Consider the following 16,403-nt stretch of genomic DNA (forward strand, 5'->3'; position numbering starts at 1 on the left):
GGCATTTTGGCTTAATAGTCTTGTGGTCAAAGAGGCCCAATCCTACTTCTGTCTTAGCACAAAGGGAAGCTCTGTGCCGCTAGTATTTACATATTTGCATCTTTGCTCTTAAGAAAAACTGGAAATTTAAATTGACTGTTGTTTCTTTTTTTTTGAGACGGAGTCTTGCTCTGTCGCCCAGGCTGGAGTGCAGTGGCCGGATCTCAGCTCACTGCAAGCTCCGCCTCCCGAGTTCACGCCATTCTCCTGCCTCAGCCTCCCGAGTAGCTGGGACTACAGGCGCCCACCACCTCGCCCGGCTAGTTTTTTGTATTTTTTAGTAGAGACGGGGTAAATTGACTGTTGTTTCTATCCTGTGCATCACTCTCAAGGCTTCAAGATCATTCAGTGATTGATTTCCACAATGTGAGCAGCAGGCTACCTACTTCATCTCCTGGAGATCAACGTCTCCTGGGGGACTTGTTCAAAAACATATTCCTGGCCCACTCTAGCACTATTTAATCCAAATTCTTAGAGAAGGGGTCCAGGACACTGCATTTCAACAAGGGCCCCTGGTGATTCTTGGGAATACTAATGTTTGAGAACCACTGTGACTGAGAATCATGTTTTATCCAGAGCTCAAATTCAAGGTAATACCTCACCCTCATACCACCCAGCAGACCCTGATTGCCACAACCCTCACAGAGGGTTTTGGCATTTTTCTCATTCTTTGTAGTCTGAACTCTTAGGTGTCTACCCATCAGCCATCCCCACACCGCTTCCTCCTCCTGCCCTGCTTCCTTGAATACAACACCCAGTTTCATCCAGAACAATGTACTTAGTCATAGAGGATGAATCGTAATTGTTCTAGACCATTGAGCCATCCCTATTCTTTTTTTCCAGTGACTGGATAGGGGTGAGAATGTCATCTAATTCTGGCTAATATGAGGCAAAGTCTTTTCGGGGGACTCTTGGGGAAACATTTTAATTTATCATAAAAGATAAATCTACATAGGGGGACGGTCCTTTGCTCAATTCCCTCCCTTCATACTTTGGACACAGACCTGTGAGTATGTGACACTTGGAGGTTCTACCTCAATCTTGCAACTAGGAGGTGACAGATGAGAAGCCAATGAGAAGCCAGTATGGTGAGGGTGGCAGAGCAAATAAATCCCTGTGTCCTTGAAGACAAGCTTAGAGCTACCCTAACATTCCTGAGGTCAACTGATTCTAGTCTAATTATATGAATCATAGAAATCTTTTTGGGTAAACCACTTAGTCAAGATATCTCATCGCAGCTCAAAGCATCTTAAGTTTCTCCTTACCCTATATTGCCCTTAAGCATTTCTTCCCCTTTAAAATCAATGTAGAAAAATCATGCTGAAGTTTTATTGACCCAGCCTGCTACCTATCATGTGAGAGAGTGAGGTGAAGAGACATTAACATGGCCATGTGACCCTGCTGTCAAATATCAGATGTCCTAACTAATCTTTGGATTATTCTGGCTTGCGGTAAATTGGTAGTAGGATTCTCTAAACAGAATTGGTCCTATAGAGTAGGGGTCTGAAAACAATGCAAGCCAAGTCTGGTCTACTGCCTGTTTTTGTAAATCTCATTGGGACACAAACATACTCATTCATTTACATATTTTGTATGATTGCTTTTATGCTACAATGGCAGAGTTGTGTTGCTGAAACAGACACCAAATGGCTCAAAAAACCCTAAAACATTTACTATCTGGGCCTTTTATTTTAAAAGTTTGCCAATCCTTGATATCAATAATCCAGTTTTTGGTCAAAGAGCAAATCTTCTGTTTGAGATACCAAATGGAAAGGAGACCACAGTCATCCCACTGGAAAAATTAGAAAATCAACCTTTGCTCTCATCAAACAGAAAGGCAACACACTTCACCAAAGGTGTAGACAGAAGTGATAGTTGAAAGCAGAACCGAAATTTTCTCACAGGGAAGAGACTCAAATCTTCCCCAGCCTTTTGGCAGGAGAATGGCGTGAACCCGGGAGGTGAAGCTTGCAGTGAGCCGAGATCGAGCCACTACACTCCAGCCTGGGTGACAGAGTGAGACTCTGTCTCTCCAAAAAAAAAAAAGAAAAGAAAGAAAGAAAAAAAAAGTATTCCCCAGTCTCTTAACAGGCAGAAGAGTAGAGGATGGCAAAGCTCAAACCTGGATGCTTACCAGAGTAGTGGAACATCACTTGGGAGACATGGGCACAGTCAAGAGCAAAGCTCAATTAATTACTAAGATTCAGAAAAGAAAGAAAGCTCAAGTTGAGAAATGTGGCTTCTAAAACTAAGTGCCAGAAGTAATGGGACTTGGGGAATCAAGGATGTAGGATCAGGTAGTTCAGCCTAATTTTGATGGACTGTAGTTTGTATACCTGGAGTTTCCCTTTAACTTGCTCTTTAAGGATGTCATAGGGCCATCCTGGTGTACAAATAGCTGCTAAGAGATAATTGGGTGGCTGGTGACGTACCCACATTTCTGTGTAGCATGAGAGAGATGATTTGAGCCCCATTTTTTTTCTTTAGGGTAAGAATCACCAGATAATCTCCTTGTTCACAGAATTATGTAGGCACCTAGATAAATATCTCGTTGTAGGCAAAAGGCAAGCTGAAGTACCTTGCTTTAGTCTTTAAAAGGATACTTATGGCCACTGGAACTACATAAAATGCCTGACTTGTAATCTTGGGCAACAGCTGCACCTCTGAGCCTGTTTTCTAGTCTGTAAAATCAGCATAGGGGGTAGGGATAAAAACATGCAAGGGTGTGCATATTACATTTATAAACCCTTGTAACAACTGTCTCCTAAATTATAAACTACTCTGCAAATGAGAAATGTCCCCATTATTGAATAAAAGTACATTCTGATAGGCCTACAGTTGAGTGAACAGTAAAAAAAGATACCATAATTTACCTGTTAAATGGGGATAATTTAGGACTCTAAGAGGTAGGCAAATGCCATAACAGGCTTTTTCTGCTTAATCTAATTGACACTGAGGGGAATCCTTGTGATAGTAATTAGCCACCAGGTTTAACTTCTTCCAGAGATTGCTCCTTCTCAGACGCAATAAAGGAATACAACTTGCATGCAAGTGTATGCCCATTTTCCCGCTTGCTAGAAGGAGAATGTGCACGCAGGTTGGTCTCCATAAGCTCCAACATTCAGATCAAATGGAATACAGAGATATAGTTGGTGTAAGGCCAGAAATACATTCCTGGGTACTAGGATGTTTTTGGTAGCACTATCTGGAACACTGGAAACTACACTAACACAACAAAACAGTTAAAGGGATACTTAAAATCCACTGAACAGGATGTTTGTAGAATGAGCTACGTGTTTAGGCAGCCCATGGTCTCATGTCCAGCTCAGAAGGAAATAGGTAGTGTCCAGATCACGGAGGTTAGAAAGTCAGTGAGACCAGAGTAGTAAGCAGGGTTGGGGATCTTTGACTCTTGGGCATAAATGATTTACTCCATGCCTGATTTGGGGCCTATATCTTTCTAAGGAAGTTCTCTGAAATATTTCAGAATTCATGTTCATGTGCAGGAGCTGCTGGGCTCCAAATTAGACACAGTCTTTAATATAATACATTGATATGATATATCTAAAATAGTCAAACTCATAGAATCAAAGAGCAGCGTGGTGATTTCCAGGGAAATGGCAGTTACCAATTGATAGACACAAAGTTTCAGTTAAGCAAGATGCATAAGCTCTAGAGATCTGCTTCACAACATGGTAGCTCCTAATGTTAACACTAACGTATTGTGCAGTTGAAAATTTGTTAAGATCATAGATCTCACATCATGTCATAAAATTAAAAAATGATACTCCATGTATCAAGTGTTGAACTTGAAGGGTGTTAGCTTGACCCATCCCTTTTTACTTTTTAACACATCTATAGCTTGCTTATATTTATAGTATCCATCCTATTTTTTCACTTGTTAAGTGTTATGACCTTTATTCAGATTCAGCGATTTTCTCTGTTGATGCTTTGTGCATGGTCAGATCCATCCAACACTGAATTTGTAGTCACCCTACGTGAAACATTTTACAAGAATGATAATAAATGACCTAAAACTGAAAGCAAAAGTATGGATAAGTCTTACACATATACGTTGTGCTAAAGAATTCAGGCACAAAAGAATACATATAGAATGATTCAGTTACATAAGTGTAATGTACAAAAATGAAAAATACAGAGAAGTACAAAAACAGAAAAAATAACCCATCATTGGACATTGCAATAGTGGTCACCATCAGAAAAATAGTGACTAGAAGGGATAATAACACAGATTTTTGGGGTGCTGTTCATGTTCTTTCTTGATTTCAGTGCACAGATCTATTCAGTTTATAAAAATCCATCAAGCTACACATTTATGAGATTTCCACTTTTCTATATATGTTGTATTTACATAAAAAGTTTTAAAAAATGCATAAGCAGCAAGGGATATAAGACAAACAAGCTCATCAGCAACTCAGCCCCGAACTAGTCATAGCACCTTGGGCAAGTCATTTTACCAGGCTGACTGCTGGATGCCTCATCTGTGAAAAGATACTAATGATCCTTGCCTCACAGAGTCACTGGGACTATTAAATTGAAAGGAACAACTACATGTAAAGTACTTAGCACAGGGTCTGATACACAGCAGGAACCCAATGCCTGGTTGCTGTTATGATTATGATCCTTCCATTGTCCAGGCTGACACCATTTCAGACTGGATGATCTGATGTCGACTGTAGTCTCAGGTCCATCAAAAGACGCAAACTCCCTGCATGCAGACGGGGCCCCCAGACTGTACAATGAAAGCAGAGAAGAGATGAGGAGTAGCATAAGACTAGAAAATAAAGCTGGAAACGCTCATTGAGGAAGAGATCATTGTGGTTCAAAAAGCCCAGAAGTTGGATTTTATTTTGTAGATGGAAGTTACTGAAGACTTTATGTTTTAACAGAGAAGTCACATGGAGCTGAAACTCAGCCAGATCAGTCTTCTAGAAAGTTAAAAGACATTAAAACAGAAGACTTGGGGATAAAGCTTACCTTATAGAAAGTGTGTCAGGTCTGCAGAAGTCAAAATATGATGATGTTCTTGTTATTATTATCAATATTATAAGAAATAACAACCACTGCAATCGCTATTATTTTAGTGTGCACCTGCTGGGTACCAGATATTTAAAGGTACTATCTCATCTAATCCTTACTCAAAGCACAAGGGGGAATAGTTGGCATTTACCAGGTTCTTACTAAGAACTAGGCACTCTTCTAAGTATTTTATGTGCGTTAACGCATTTAGTCGCTATGACAGCCCAGTGAGACAGTCACTATCATTATCTCCAGTTTATAAATGAGGATACTGCAGTGAAGAGAGATTCTAAGGCCATACTGCTATCGAGAAACAGAGCTGGGATTCAAATTCTGGCAGCTCAACTCTAGCACCCATCCTTATGCCTATTATGTTATGTCGACATCCTAGGTATCATTATGCTTATATTCTTAGGGACTAACAGAGACAACAGTAAAATTACTTACTCAAAGTCACAAAGAGGGTGATGTAGTTTGGATATTTTCCCCACTCATACCTCATGTTGAAATATAGTCCCCAGTGTTGGAAGTGGGGCCTGGTGGGAGGCAATTGGATTATGGGGATGGATTTCTCATAAATAGTTTAGCACCGTATTAGTCAGAGTTCTCTAGAGGGACAGAACTAATAGGATAGATGTATATATAAAGAGGAGTTGATTAAGGAGTATTACATTCACATGATCACAAGGTCCCACATGGGCCATCTGCAAGCTCAGGAGCAAGGAATCCAGTCTGAGTCCCAAAGCTGAAGAACTTGGAGTCTGATGTTTGAGGGCAGGAAGCATCCAGCACAGGAGAAAGATGTAGACTGGGAGGCTAAACCAGTCTAGTCTTTTTACTGCTTTTTATTCTGGCCGTGCTGGCAGCTGATTAGATGGTGCCCATCCAGATTAAGGGTGGGTCTGCCTTTCCCAGCCAACTCACTCAAATGTTAATCTCCTTTGGCAACACTCTCACAGACACACCCAGGATCAATCAATACTTTGCACCTTTCAATCCAATCAAGTTGACACTCAGTATTAACCATCACAAGCACCATCTCCTTGATGCTGTACTCGAGATAGTGATTGAGTTCCTGTGAGATCTGGTTGTTTAAAAGTGCATGGCACCTACCCCACTCTCTCTTGCTCCCGCTTTCATCATGTAACATGCCTGCTCCCTCTTTGCCTTCCACTGCAAAAGGAAGACTCCTGAGGCCTCCCCAGAAGTAGATGTTGCTATGCTTTCTGTACAGCCTGCAGAACCATGAACCTAACAAACCTCTTTTCTTATAAACGAAACACTTCAGGTGTTTCTTTTCAGCAGTGCACAAATGGCCTAATACAGAGGGAGAGACTCTAGTTTGCTTGATGATAACGCTTATGATCTTCATCACTATCCTGTCTGCTAAAGGCAATCATTTCTAATCATGGCTGGGAACAAATGAAACCTCAGTCAAATGTTTTGGGAATGAAAAGATAGCAATAACAATCTGCTCATTTATTGAGCACTTATGTGCCAGGAAATTTACATGTTATACATGTTTATAGGTAGTTTGCTTGTTTGCTTGCGTTAATTAACCCTTACAGAAATCCTACGAAGAAGCTGCATTTTTTTATCCCTGTTTCACAAATAAGGAAACTGAGTTTCAGAGAAGTCACAAAAGTAATGAGTAAGAGATCCAAAATTATATCTTATGCAGCCCAACACACATACAAAAATATTCTTATTACTCCACTAAACTTCCTCCCAACAACAAGAGAGCTGGTTCCAGAATCCTGATTCCCTCCTCTCTCTACCCCCATCCCCAGTGAATTCTGCACTTACTGGTGTCCTGGGGCAGTTTTAAAAGCATTCCAAGTCTTCACCACTACAAGGAGTTCTCAGCTAACCTTTCCAGCATAAGCTGCAGCAGCAAATTCCTTCCCAGGTTAGTAGAAAGCCTCAGGGCACAGAAGAGCAGGTGCTTGCCTGACCCAAGTGTCACCTGCATCTGATATATCTCATTAGCCTAGGGGAGAAACGCAGTCTGGCCTGCTCTTTCTCCCAGATGTAGTCTGGTGCGCCAGAAGGAAGAGCCAAAAGCCTGCTTGTGAGGGAGCCAGAGTGGCTCCTGAGAGCATGGGAAGGGCCTGGCTCCCGGTATGCGCACACTCTTGAGTGCATGGACTCTGTTCTGATGTAAGGCAGCCACTGTCCCAGCAATGTGGCTATGGCCAGCCCTGGGCTTAGAAGGAGCAGCTTCTTCCATAGCAGCAGGTGAGAGGAGTCAAAGGCTCCCTTTCCATAAATGTCTTCACTTTCAGTCCTGTCTTGGGGTCTGGAATCCTCCCCTATATACCAAAGTGTTTAGGTAAAGCTCCTTGTATCAGTCAGGCTTCAAGTACAGAAGTAGCAAAGCAGACTAAAGAAGCCGAATCACTAGGACACACACGCTCACACAGACACATGCACACACGCACACACGTCTCTCTCTCTCTCTCTCTCTCTCTCCACCCCCACCCCCACCCCACCATAGGAAAAGCCAGCAGACTGGAAATTCTTGTATAGAAACTTCAGTTCACTGTTGGATTTCCTCTGTCTCTGAAAAACCTTAGTCTTGCTCTTAAGGTTCTCAACTAATTGCATGAGGCTCAGGTTATGGAGAATACCCTCCTTTGAAATCAACTGATTGCACATGTTAACCACGTCTTGTAAATACCTTCATAGAAGCACTTACATTAATGTTTAATTCTGTACTTGATCATATAGCCTAGCCAAATGAGCACTTGGCACATAAAACATCACACTCTTCATAGTATAATGGAACGGCTACCAGAATAATGGTTCTGGCTCAAACTTTCTGTTATCTTGGTGTCTTAATCTGTTTCTATGGCTATAACAATATACCTGAGACTGGGTAATTTAAAAACAACATAAATATATTGCTCACAGTTCAGAGACTGAGAAGTCCAAGATCAAGGTATCCATAGATTCAGTGTCTGGTGAGGGCCTATTCCTCATACATGGCACCTTTTCACTGAATCCTCATGTGACAAGAGAGCAAGGGAGTTTGCTCAATCCTGTTTTATAAGGGCACTAAGCCCACTCATGAGGGGAGAATCATCATGACTTAATCTTTTCCCAAAGGTCCTACCTCTTAACTCTATCATACCAGATATTAGGTTCCAACATATGAATTTGGGGGAGACACTGACATTCAGACCATAGCACTTGGGGAAGTTCTTTCTTCTCTCTGAAACTCAATGTAAACTTCTGTAGAATAGGTGGAGTAAAGAAAGTAAAAAATGAGAAAAACCTGAGAGTTGTCTTTAGCTATTTTGAAGTGTGTGTCCTGGAAGGAATACTTAGGCTTGTTCTACGGAATTTCTGAGGGCAGAACCAGGACCATTGTATGGAAGAAAAAATTCAAGCTGGGCACGGTGGCTCACACCTGTAATCCCAGCACTTTGGGAGGCCGAGGCGGGTGGATCCCTTGAGGTCAGGAGTTCAAGCCCAGCCTGGCCAACATGGTGGAACCCTCTCTCCATCAAAAAATACAAAAATTAGCCAGGTGCAGTGGCAGGAACCTGTAATCCCAGCTACTCAGGAGGGTGAGGGAGGAGAATCTCTTGAACCTGGGAAGTGGAGGTTGCAGTGAGCCGAGATCTTGCCACTGCACTCCAACTTAGGCAACAGAACGATACTCCGTCTCAAAAAAAAAAAAAAAAAGAAATTTAGTCTTGATTAAGGAAGTTTGTCTCACAATGAGATTCCATTATGAAAGGGCATACTTTATTATACACTGACCTCCTTGCCTCAGAAGTTCAAACAGCAATTGAAAACAAATTTATTTGGGGAAGAACAATGTAGAAGGCATTACATTTTAAACTAGATAAACTAAAAAATCCCTTTTAGTATCATTATTCCTCACCACTAGAAAGGTTTGTCTTCTTTTCTCCCTCTGGAACCTCCTTTCACCCAAAGTTTGTCAACTTACTGTGCTGTAGGCAACATAAAATGTAAGCAAAGCCTGGGAGTAATATTACTAATTAGCGCCTATCAGATGCATTTGCCAGGTTTATTCATGAGATTAACTGTCCATACCAAGGTCATCTCTTAAATCAGTTTAGATCCTTTCACTCAGCTGACACTGAAAGATGAAGCACAGTAATATGTTTTTATTTGGTGTGTCAAGTAAAGCATACACCGGTAACTGTTGTATGCAAAACATTGCTTTGTATAGAGATCCAATATGAACTAGGAAAGCCCCTGGCCTTGGGCTGCATGGTTACAGAGTGAAATACATGGAAACTTTTAGTAGATGTATTAAAAGAAGATTATAGGACCATGGCATAGGGAGAGATTAATTATGATGAAGATAAGAAAATACAATTTTGTAGATGGGAAATTTGAGCAGAGGCTGAGATGGAAACGACTTGAACAGATGGATGTTCTGGATAAAGGATTAAGGATGAAGAGTACAGATTGGTAGAGTCAGGGTCTCAGAAGTGTTGTTAAGCCAGACCTAGACATGGGGATGATGCCCACATGGTGCTAAGTCTTCAGGAGTTCAGTACACTCAGAGGCATGGCTATCCCCACCTAGATTTCAAAGGATTCCTCAGAAAGCCTCAGGGGCCAGACAGAGAACTGCCAAAGGGGCAGGCTGCAACAAAGAGCTTTTACCAGGGTTTTGTCTAAAGTTGTGAAAGCGAGGCTGCTCCAGAGACCTCAGAACTGTGCAGCCACCAGCATGCAACACCAGCCCAGGAGAGCCAGTGAAAGAGAGAGATTACAAAGGCCATTGGAATAATGATTACATGGTTTTTAGAAAATTGGAAAAGATGATGGGGACCAAAACAAGGGAGAAGTTGAGGAGAAAATAGTGACAATTTCCACTTTTAGGAAATTACCAAGGGACAGACTTTTTATTAGGCTTTTCCTTGCTAGCTTTACAAACCTCCTATTTGAAGATGTCACAGCACATCTTCAAAGGACCACTGGCCTGGTGGAGAGTGTGTTGGCTTCACTATGTGGCCTTGGCTATCTCTCAAAGCCTTCGTTTCCCAGTCTTCAAGATGTGTATAACATTCCCTGCTCTGAGGGCTGGCATGGATGCTGCTTTGCAAGCTGTAAATGGCTATGCAAACGGCTATGCAAACACTCAGGTACTCAGGAATGGATCTTGTTGGTCCTGGGGGAGTTTATAGCAGCTTTAAACCAAGTCAACAATCAGCTATATGTTGCCATCAAGACAGAGGCACCAGAGTTGACACAGAGCCTGGTGACAGAGACGTCCACCTTGAGGCCATCAAACCGTGTGCTGGTTGTCTGTGGAGTATGGCAGCTGCTCAGATTGTTCAGTGTGAAATTTAATTTGGGCTCCTGGGTGAGCAGGGAGGAGGGCGTGAAAGATATGACACTGGTTAATTTCATGTTTTACAGGCCCAACAACCCAAACTTACATTTCTCAGTGAAAACCGAGAACCTGCAGGCCACTGCATGCAATGATATGCAGTCCAGGGGGAGAATGAAGATAGAGAGAGGGAAAAAAAAACATAAAGAATATATCATTTCCTGAAATCAAATAAACTCAAAAACCTTCCATTCCAATGGATTAGATTGACAGGCAGAGAGAGAAAGGCAAAAGAGGGTTTCTTTTAACTCTTGCCAATACTTTTACACATAACTGCAAACATTTCTATGCTTGGCATTCAAAGGTCCTAGCCTCTGCCCCAGTCCATATTTCCATGGTCAGATCTGGTTTTATCTTGCTCTTGCTCAAAATCTTTCCATGCCACCTAGTATACAGTGTAAAACCTAAACTCTTAAGTGTAGCAAAAAATGCCCCCTATTACATTGTCCCCCCATCTCCAGAGTCATGTCCTTCAGCTTTCACTCCCACCCAACCCCTTCTCGACCAGCAACATTCATTAGTGGGTTTCCAAATCTGTGGACTCCTCCACCTGTCTCTGCCTTGTATGTGAAATTCCTTCTCCCTAGAATTCCTTTTACTTTGGATCTCCCCTGGGTTTCAGGGAAACACAGGCAGTATCAGTAACAGCTAAGAGGGAAAATTTTGGTATCAAGTAGATCTGATACTGACTTCTTGATATACACTGTATACTGACTTCCCACATCCTGCCTACTGTCTTCAACAAATTGCTTAACTCCTCTGTGAGTTTCCAGTTGTCTTCTCTTTATGAAGGAGAGAATGTCCCCTACCTTTTGTGGTTATTATGGGGATTCAGTCAGTTAATACATGTGAAGTATGGAGCACAATGCCTGGCACAAAAACGTACTTGGTGAATGACTTATTTTATTATTAATTTAACTCATATTTTACTATGACATCTCCCTTCATCATCACATGAAAACTTAGGTATGTTTTCCATGAATGATCCAATTTCGCCTAGAATATGACTAATTTCTGCCATCATTATGTCATACTGTACGCAATAGTCATTTGTGTGTTCCCCTCCCCACCATTAGGCTGTGTGAATGGGTGCATAGAATCAAGTTTGGTTATCTCTGTATGCCCAGTGCTTAGTCAAAAGCCCAACACAAAATTCATACTTGATCGATGGATGAATTAATGAATGACAAAATGAATGATTAATCACATGCATGGATCACCCTTGAAGGCCCAGATCAAGTGTCAGCTGTCCTGGGAAGTCTTAGCTGATCCTATCAGTAGAACAAAATGTCCTGTCTTCTGTGTCATGGCTTTTTTCCAAAATCCTTACCATGTCATGATCCCACTGTGAGCTCCACACGGAAAGCTCCATGTCTTATTAATCTCTATGAAGCCATTAGCACAGGGCTTGGAACTCGGCTTAAAATTCAGCATAGGTTATTTTTCTTCTCTGTCGTCATTCTTTTTCTTCTCTTCACTATCACTATTCCCAGGGTGGCCAATATTTGGGATAACATTAGGGTCAGGATGGACGAAGGGCATGCCAAATGCAGGGGCAGTCATGTGGCTGGATTTAGTGCCCAAATGACATATACACTTGCAGTGTGGAGCAGGAGTCCCTGGAAGATTGTCCACTGGCTGCCACAGGCAATCAATATTCAGGAGAAGCTGTAAAAGAATTAAGAAAGCAAAGAAGACCTTTACTCATGAGTGAGAAGGTCTGTGTCAGCTCATGAGCAATATCTTGGGACTTGTTGGTTCTTCTGAGGAAGCTATCAATTGACTGAGAGTTTTGAAACAAAGAATTAAGTTTTGAAACCACTCCAGATAAACAAATCTGGAGTTAAAAATAACTACTGGATTTGTGCATGTATATTTGGAACTATTTGTAGAGTGTGTTTGTACATGAAACAAAATATGCATGATACAAATTTAGTGTGCATTTATTATCTGTCAGGCACTGGGGTAAACACTTTACTATGTATTAACCCTCTCAATACACACCACAACCCTGTAAGGTAGATATTATTATTCCCACTTTAAAAATGAGACTCAGATACAGTGAATAACTTGTTCAAGGTCACATGGCTAGTAAGTAGTAGACCTGGATTTGTATCTTATACAGTATAAAACCTAAACTCTTAAGTGTAGCAAAAATATCAATTCTGGAGTCAATGCCAGGTCAGTCCCTTGCTGATATCATTCGGCCCCATTTGACAGAAAACATGGCATGGCAGGTGAGGGTTGGGGAAGCAGCAGAAGGTATGAAATGTGTGTTGCGTTGGGGACCGGTGTTCATTGATAAGTGATCAGCAAAGCTTATCAGGAGGAGTCCGTTGACATTTACCTCCTTTGATTTGTCCTCACACACTAGTACAGAAAGGTGTATAAGCCCATCCATCAGTTATGATTTCCAGATATCAGAATTGATATTGTCATGAATATATAGGAGATCTGGGGGTGTTAAAAATAACTGAGAACACACTGGGCCTTTCAGAGGGTGTAGGGAGAGGATGAGGAAAAGTAATGGGTACTAGGCTTAATACCTGGGTGATGAAATAATCTGTGCAACAAACCCCCAGGACACAAGTTTACCTATTTCACAAGCACTTGTACCCCTGAACTTAAAAGTTAAAAAAAAGAAAGACAAGGAAACGGAGCTTCAAAGAAAATAAAAGAAATAACTGAGAGACTTGTGTATGTGGTGTGCTTTATAAAAACATACTCAACAGGCATTTATTGAGCACTCACTACTTGTCATGCCCTGTGCTAGGTTAATTGGGGGATAACAGGATAAATAGGACATAGCCCTCTTTCAAGGAGCTTGCCAGCTGGTGAAAGAAAGTATAGACCAAGGCTGGGCACAGTGGCTCATGTCTGTAATCCCAGCACTTTGTGAGACCAAGGTGGGCCAATCACTTGTGGTCAGGAATTCGAGACTAGCCTAGCCAACATGGTGAAACTCCGTCTCTACTAAATGTACAAAAATTAGCTGGGCATGGTGTTGCATGCCTGTAATCCCAGCTACTCAGGAGTCTGAGAAATGAGAATCGCTTGAACCTGGGAGGTGGAGGTTGCAGAGAGCCAAGAGTGCGCCACTGCACTCCAGTGTGGGTGACAGGGGAAACTCTGTCCCTGCCCCCCCCCAAAATAAAAGGTGGGGGGTAGACCTAAACAGATATTAAGGAATTTATTTCAGTTTAATAAACTCATTTTTACCATTGATTCTGTTCTAGGTCCTTGGTAAGTAAAAATGGATAAGACATAATCTATACTTTCAAGATACTCAGATAGTATCAGGCCACAGCAGTTTTAAAACAAACATACCAAGTGCTGCATGATCATTTAACACTAAATTCCTCACAATATAAACCCGAAGCCCCCTACATTGATCCTATTGCATATTACCACAACCTCTAGTGACTTTATCTTTTAGAATAAATGTCCTTCCAAATGGGAATTCTTGTCCTCAGTGTCTACTCCAATAGTTGGGACTATTCTAGGCTCCAACTCACTGAACTTGCCTTATCTGATGTGGTTAACCAGGCTGCTATGGAACACATTGGTTATATGTATCTGCTATGCCCAATCTCTCCTTCTAAACAAAACTGCCCCATGAATAGTGCCCTTCTGTTTGTAGGTAGATGTACTTACTAATTGGACTATGCATAGTCACTTGATATAAGAAGAATCAGTTCATTGGCTGGTAGTGAAGCATGAAATAGCTTGTCCTGGTAGGGTGACCTGAATCCATCAGATTTCTCCTTTGAGAATTGAAACCAGAAGGACAGAAATAATTTGGTTCATTGGAAGCGAACAGAGAAACTAACTAAACAGGTTAATAGAAGAGTACCTGAGTGCTCCTCAGAAGGCTGAGTTGTCCGCATCACCATATTTTCTGCCATCTCTGAGCTGGGATAGTCAACAGTCCCTGGGCCCCCATTGTGGATTCCTGAAGAAAGTCCCCAGGCTTGCATAAGCTCCAGTGGCTCCCTCTCCCTGGAAATCATAACTGATGGATGGGCTTATACACCTTCCTGTACTAGTGTGTGAGGACAAATCAAAGGAAGCAAATGTCAGCAGACTCCTCCTGATAAGCTTTGTTGATCACTTATCGATGAACACTGGTCCCCAGTGCAACACATACTTCATACCTTCTCCTGTTGCCCCAATCCTCACCTGCCATGCCATGCTTTCTGTTGAATGGGGCCTAATGATTTCAGCAAGGCATGATTTACTGACCTGGCATGATTTACTTTGGAGGTTCATGCTGATAAAGACAGCCAAGGCACTTTTCAGAGGGATGTGTAGCAGCAGAACACAAAAGTATACCTTGAACATCTACTGTAGGCTATGGATACAGAGAAGAAAGGTTGCCCTGGGGGACCTACTAGAATTATGACAGAAACAGCTTTATAAATGGACAGTTCCAATCTGGGATGCAAGGGGCTTGGGTGGAGGAAGCACCAGGTACTGGGCAGGCAGTAAGAGTCTACTCACTTGGCTTGGGGAGGAAGGATAGAAGGATAGTGTGTATGTGTGCATGTCTTAGAGTGGGTCAAGGAAAGCTCTGCAGGATGTGATAGATGAGCCAAATTTTTAAAGAGAAGAAAGAGTTTTCAAAGAAAAGGATGAAAGGGGGCCAGGGCATTCCTAGAGATGAAAACAGCATATACAAAGACTGGAAGTTGCAAGACAGCATGGTTTCTCTGAGAGCAGCCAAGATGAGGCTGCAGAAATGAGGCTGCAAAGATGGCAGAAGAGAGCCTTAAGGGAACCTTATTTTCCTGAACACTATGGAAGGAGGACTGATTTTAAGCACCTGCTGGCTAGTCTTGTGGTGTCATGGAGCCTGGATTGGGGTGAGTATCGTGGTAAAGCTCTGTGAAACAGCTGCAAGTTCACAAAGAAGGGACTGACTTGATGGCAGATGGCACATGCACACTTCTTCCCAGGGAGGGAGAGGCATGTGACCTCATGTGACCTTGAGGTCAGCCAGTCCTTTGTTAAAATCTCCACCATGCCCATGGCCTGACTGTGTCGCTATGGGCAGGGTTTGTCATGTCTCAGAGCTTCCACTGCATCACCTGTAAGTCAAATAAGCAGCCTTGGGAATATCAATTGCGAAATGCCTTGATGTATTTTATGCTGTCCATTATTTATTGGTTAATTGTAAGCAGGTGACGTTGGGTAACTGAGTGCATGTGTGTAGATGGTGGGGGGTTGTGCAGTTCTGTGGGTGAGCCTGAGTAATGGCTGGAGCCCCAGGTGTATCTCAAAGATAAGTGGCAATGCTCTCTACTGTAAAACTGCAACCACCTGCTCTCACAAAAAGATCTCATAGACCAGCTGGGGCTGACTCCATTCTGCCCTAAGTTCCCCTCATTAAGCAGGGGCCTCAGATGTAAGCAGGGCCTGTAGGCTTCATTGGCATTTCTGTTCCTACAGTCGCAACATTCTTTCAGAGACCGAGTCTCCTCAGAACCGCCATAACCTGCAGCATGCCACCATCCAATGCCCACATCTTCTGACCCACTTTCTGCTGGGTTATTCTGGTGACAGAGAGCTTAGGTCCCACCCCAAGAGCTTGTCTCATCTCTCTCCCTTCCCTGCTCCTATTCACCCCACCCACACAGGGCTCCCCTAGTGTTTTGTCTGGTTTTGTTTTGAATGACATGCTCCTTCCTTCGTCCGTCAGGGCCTTTCTTCACTTACTGTTCCCTCTTTCTGGAACATTTGTTCTCGTTCACTTCACCCAGCTGAGTCATACTCATCTTTGATGCCCCATTTATTTATCCCATCCTCCCAGAGGCCTTTCCTAACCCCTCACCCCTGATGGTCTGACTAGCTTATCCTAGTTATACACTCTGATAGCTCCCTGCACACCTCTCTCACCACACAAAGTTGCTAATATAATATATTTTGTGATTGTTTTTGTTTAATATCTA

The sequence above is a fragment of the Macaca mulatta genome, chromosome 15 (assembly GCF_049350105.2).
Source record: "Macaca mulatta isolate MMU2019108-1 chromosome 15, T2T-MMU8v2.0, whole genome shotgun sequence".
Classification (NCBI taxonomy): Eukaryota; Metazoa; Chordata; class Mammalia; order Primates; family Cercopithecidae; genus Macaca; species Macaca mulatta.